The following is a 6,000-nucleotide window of genomic DNA, read 5'->3' on the forward strand; positions in this document are numbered from 1 at the left end:
AGTATTTAGACAGTCTTGTGTTTGGATGCTGGTTACAGCGTGCATATGAATTGGAACTAAACTGATGAATCTCATAAATTGGACGTCGCATCCATGACCAATATCCACAAAAGTAAGATGATTTGAATGATGCCACCAAATTGCATTGAATTACCCATCCATCTAACAAGCTGGCCTCCTAATCTATCAACAACCCTTTTACAAATGTAGAATGTTTTTGTGAAATAAAAATTCTTCGAATCAATTTATCAGGAATAATTTGCTGGATTGCAAGAATATATTCAAGATTACAAAAAGAAGTTGAAAATGAAACAAAGGATATATATTACAGAGACAGTCGCATGTTTTTGTGTTTCTGTCATGGTTCACTGAAGGTGGAGATGGGGACTTCTTCCCCTTTTTCCTTAACAATATTCTCATTAATGCTAGATGCCATAACATCTTTTAAGATTCCATGGTCACTATCATGGATGAGTAAAAATAAAGCAGAGAGCCTTTCATAGATTGCTTGCTTTTCCTTGCCAAACTTTGCCTTTTCCTGGAAGATGGTCATGGTGAAGTCACTTGTGAAATTTGATTTTTGATCTGACATTGGCGTTACCTTTGGTGGATCATCTTCTTGACCACCTATGGTTAAGATGTGACAATGAAATCTTTAGATGGACCACTTGGGCAAGAGCACTCAGAAAGTTAAATTCGGAGAAGGCTCAAGGACACCATAATTCAATGTGGACATCTTTTGTCTGGTGACTTTGGTCCATTGACTAAAAAAGTACATGTTGATTGGACAATATTCATGTCCATCATGGTTTCAGAGATGTAGACCCAGTCAAGATCTGCAAAAGGAGCTGCCTATACTCTTCTATAGAGTCTGGTGTGAACAAGGCTAGTACATGGATCATCCACAGCAATACTTCTGTCGAATACAAAGACTGATCGGTCCACAGACAGTTTGATGTGGGTTCATATATTTGTAGGACCATGAATTCTAATCAATGTTGTTAGAATCGGTTTTCCATAAAAAGCCTGAATAGTCAGAATCGAATAGAAGCAAATAATTTTTAATCAGTGTATTTAAACAAATGACTATATATATATATATATATATATAGAGAGAGAGAGAGAGAGAGAGAGAGAGAGAGAGGCTGATTTGGACCAGATTCAGGCAGTATAATGGCCATTTGGCCTGACACAGCTGAATCGCCCTTCAAATTGGATTGAAAAAGGGCCGTTTCCATTCTATCAATTGGCCACTTCAATTAGATTTTGATAACACTGATCTAACTGATTAGCTTAAACAAACTAAAACATGGGTCCAGCAATTAAAGCCAGCTTCAAAAGTAGCTGCATATTCCCTTCTTAAGAATACTATCGCGATTAACCTGAGCACCACAAAACTCATTAGCCCAATAAGCGATTGATTTATAATTTTCGTAGGGGATAGCTGTCTACTCCAATATGTGCCTACCAAAAGATTAGTTTATGATTTTTTTCATGTTTTTTCTCAAATCTGACCATACAGATATATTTTACATGTTTGATCTTATAACAATAGATTCTTGGATCATCTGACTTCAACACACGGGTAGATTCTTATAAAGTTTGAAAATTGACAATTTACAATTTTCAGAAACATGATCCACCAATCGTTTTCTAACAAATTGATCATGCTAAAAAGCATCTGTGGGAACACCCCCAAAACTCCGTTGGGCTCCTAACTTTGGCATGCACCTACTCTCAATTCATGAAAATTGCTTTTTGTCTGGTTCACTATTTTCTCTCTTTTGGATGTATTTCTATATAGTGAGTCTCATGTGAATCAATAACAATGAAACCATTAGCTGCATTTAGGAAAGTGACATACATCCTATCTATGTGACAAGGATACTTCATTTTGACTTCCTTTCGTACTAGTTATATTTAAAACTTCGTAAAAATTGGCCGTATTCCCTTATCACCACAGCCGAATCCATGTTTCCATGTGACATAACTGGTTTGAAATCGTACCTGCCAAACCCTGTCAAAACTGGACCTAGCCAGGGCTCCAAGAACTTGGTCAAGTTGATCTGTCCTTTACGTAGACAGAGTCAACACCAACTTCCCACCGTGCAAAAAAAAAAGGTACACCACAATGAAAACAACCACCAATCCACAAACTCAAAAAAGGAGGAGAAAGAAGACAGAAGCTTCACTTTGGTGTGAAAATTTATGGCATGATATATCAAAAGCAGTACAGTAAAAATCCTCTTATTTTACAAGCCCCACCTTTTCCAAGCGAACAGGAAAACAGGGTATCCCACCACTCACAAGGGAACAAAACCAGGGATTAAGAACCCTCACCCTTTTCCTCCCCCCACATGCCACAGCCCTCATTTTCCCTGACAAGAAGGATCACATCTGTGGTCGCTATCCCACGAAACCCCCTTCCCATCCTGTCCATCATCAACACGAGGAGTAAAAACAAACAAGGGTATGAGAGAGAGAGAGAGAGAGAGGACACTGGCCCATCCAACCCCATTCAATCCCTTCTCCAACGCAAACACGAAGAGAAAAAACAAACGAGAGAGAGAGACACTGGATCATCAAACCCCATCCCCTCCCTTCAACGCCAACACGAAGAGAAAAATAAACGAGAGAGAGAGAGAGGTGTCTTGTAAAACTCACCCACCCACCAAAAACAAAACAAAAAACAGTAAAAAAAAATTTACCCATCATTCACAAATCACAGAAGGACACCAAAAAGGAGGTGAGAGAGAGAGTTTCGGTCGACTTAGACTTCATTGTTGTTATCTTTCTTGTTGGTGGCGGGCGACCTATCGCCAACCCGGAAGGGCGAAGTCGTCATGAAGCCGTTGCCGGAGACACCGTCGCCGTCGTCGTGCCAGGCGTAGGCCAGCCCGCCGTGGCGGGTCTTGTCCATCCCCTCGAGCTCGTCCTCCGTAGATATCCTGAGAAGGCGGAGCTTGTGAAGGATGAAGAAGAGGGGGCCCATTGTGGCGCTCACCCACCCGACGATGGTCACGATCTGGATGAGGTTTGCGGCCAAGAGCTTGCCGCCTCCGCCCATGAAGAGGCCATAGGGGCGATCGGCCTTGTTTTGGTAGACCTCGTTGACGTACTTCTTGCTGGCGAAGAGCCCCGTGAAGATGAGCCCCCATGTGCCGCAGCCGCCGTGGAGCTGCGCCGCCTCGAGCGGGTCGTCGTACTTGGTCCAGGCGGCGAGCTTGTTGCAGCCGATTAGCACCCACGAGGCGACGAAGCCGCAGATGATGGCGGCCCACGGCTCGACGACGGAGCAGCCGGCCGTGATGGCGGCGAAGCCTCCCAGCAGTCCGTTGCAGACGTCGAGAACGTTCCAGTGGCCGGAGAGGAGGCGATTGCCGAATAGGGTGGTGAGGGCGGCGCTGCAGCCGGCGAGGGTGGTGGTGAGGGCGGTGCGGCCGACAGCGCTCCACTGGCCGTAGAAGCCGCCGGGGGAGTACTGGACGAGGATGGTGTTGAAGGAGCCGGGGTTGAATCCGTACCACCCGAACCAGAGGAGGAAGGTGCCGAGGACGACGAGGGAGGCGCTGTGGCCGCGGAGGGCGACGGAGCGGCCGGCGTGGTCGAAGCGGCCAATGCGGGGGCCCTCGATGAGGGCACCCCAGAGGCCGGCGACACCCCCGACGAGGTGGACGACGCCGGAGCCGGCGAAGTCGATGACGCCGGTGCCGAGGAGGAGGTTGGAGGTGTTGAAGGCGCTGCCCCAGCCGTTGTTGGACCAGAACCAGTGGGAGACGACGGGGTAGACGAAACCGGTGAGGAAGGCCGAGTAGATGAGGTAGGCGACGAACTGGGTGCGCTCGGCGATGGAGCCGCTGGTGATTCCGGCGGCGGCGATGGCGAAGGCCCACTGGTACAGGAAGTTGCTGTAGTCGTAGGTGGAGTTGGGGAAGGCCTTGAGGCCGAAGTAGTGCTTTCCGATGAATCCGTTGCCCGGGTAGCCGAAGGCAAAGGCGAAGCCGAAGAGGTAGTAGAACACTCCGCCCGTTGCGGCGTCCAGGACGTTGGTGAGCATGATGTTCATGGTGTTCTTGGCGCGGACGGATCCGGCGCACAGCATGGCGAATCCGAGCTGCATGGAGAAGACGAGGTAGGCGGAAAAGAGGAGGTAGGTGTTGTTCACGGCGAAGGTGGTTGCCGTGAATTGATCGGCGGCGTTCTGGAAGCGGCTACAGATGAATTCAGCCACCTCGTTCGCGTTCGCCGAGCCGCCCAGCAGCGGCCCCAGATATTGCGCCGAGCAGGTCAGGTTCGCCATCGCTCGCTGTTAGTCCGTCGTCTCCCTTAGGCCCAACAAGAGGCCACAGACAGAGAAGAAGAAGAAGAAGAAGAAGAAGAAGAAGAAGAGGATGAGAGAGAGAGAGATATTTGGAGAATTGGGTTTTCTTCGGGAGATGAAAATATTTGTCCCACACTGCCGATTTTCGTGTCTATAAATAGACCAAGATGGTCAAAATCTTCCTTCTTCTAGAGAGAGAGAGAGAGAGACAAAAGAGAGGGAGAGATATTGATATTCACATCTTCCAGAGACAAGAGACAAGATAGTGAGAGAGAGAGAGAGAGTGTGATGCGTAACGCTCTGCAAATTGTCTATATTTGATCTGTATTTTTTATTAATGGGAGTTTTTGATAATTCAATAAGACGCCCATCTTTCGGTTATTATTTCTAATAAATAAGGTTGCCTTGCCTTTTCTGGGCAGGGGATGTTTCCCTTTTTGTGTCTGGCTCGAATTGGTTGGTGTTTGGGATACGGTTGATGCTGTTTGAAGCGTGACCAAGTTCCTGAAACCTGCTACTTCTGTAAGTTGCAGGTGAGGAAATCACGAACTTGGACAGCTTTCATGTCTGTTGATAAATATCTCTCGTTTCTAATTCTATTAATTTTTTTTATGGCAGATGCCGGTTGGTATTTGTATGGGGATTCTTATGGATATTAGCAGAACTAGCAGCAGGGATATAAATGGTTTGGATTCGGGTTGGATGTGGCCAATACCAGATCCTACTAATCTGATGTCGCCTAAGCAGATTTGGATTCAGATTCAGACTTAAACGGTGAAAAGCTCATACCAAATCCACTTTTTATATGAAATCGGATTCAGATGTCCATCAAATCTGGATACCCATCAGGTTTGGTGGCAAAAAATCAAAACCATATCTACATCAGATATGGTTTCAGCTTACCAGATTGGATATCGGGTAAAATCCGATCTATTGACATCCCTAAAGCAATAAACTATGTGGTTTCCTCTACTCGAGCAACTAGACGATTTATGAAAATCAAGAAAATGAGTTTGTTCATGGATGAAGTGCAAGCATAGGTCATGGACAGATCCTCACCCTTCATTTCTCAAAATGGATTTTGGCCAAAGGGAGGCAAACATAGGACGATAACTTAACCGATTTACAGACATAACCATATGTTTCAATTACATAACCCCTTTTCTTCCATATTTCAAAAACATGCCTGCATTTTTTTCATACTAAATCAAGCTACCATCTACAATTCAAAACCATAGTAGGTAGGAATGATATTGAATTATTGGAAATAAGTGGTTGTGCTTTTTAAATTATTATTTCAATTACAGCAGTGATTCTAAATTTGCTAAATTATAGTTGGCTAAAATTGGAAAATATGCGGAGAAAGTGCAGAGTAAACGTTTGCAAAATAAGTGGACATGTTTTTTTTTTTAATAATTATTATTTCTATTTCAGTATTGATGCGACTAGGGGGTTCAACGGGTTCCGTTTACCCAGACCCGACCGGTACCAAACACTATAGGGTCCCAGTATGTTGATAAATAATAAGACCCTATTAAGACTCGGGTTCGGACTTAAAGGTCCGATTAATAAATGGATCCGGGAATAGTTTGTGAAATTTTATACCAGACTGGGACCCGAACCGAGTTTTAATTAAGACCCAGAATTTTTCAATGTAAAGATGATAAAAAAATATTATT

The 6,000-nt window shown here is 45.0% G+C and overlaps 1 pseudogene across 1 annotated transcript; it reads right to left on the minus strand.

Annotated features, from left to right (window-relative positions):
* Positions 1-2,192: 2,192 nt before the first annotated feature.
* LOC149813787 (ammonium transporter 1 member 1-like) lies at positions 2,193-4,417 on the minus strand (annotated as a pseudogene). The gene is made up of 2 exons (XR_016428270.1): positions 2,709-4,417; positions 2,193-2,432 (listed from the first exon to the last, which is right to left on the minus strand). The product of XR_016428270.1 is annotated as an ammonium transporter 1 member 1-like (transcript).
* Between the last annotated feature and the right edge of the window lie 1,583 nt (positions 4,418-6,000).

This window comes from Nuphar pumila, chromosome 16, assembly GCF_984573655.1.
Source record: "Nuphar pumila chromosome 16, dmNupPumi1.hap1.1, whole genome shotgun sequence".
In the NCBI taxonomy this organism is placed as follows: domain Eukaryota; kingdom Viridiplantae; phylum Streptophyta; class Magnoliopsida; order Nymphaeales; family Nymphaeaceae; genus Nuphar; species Nuphar pumila.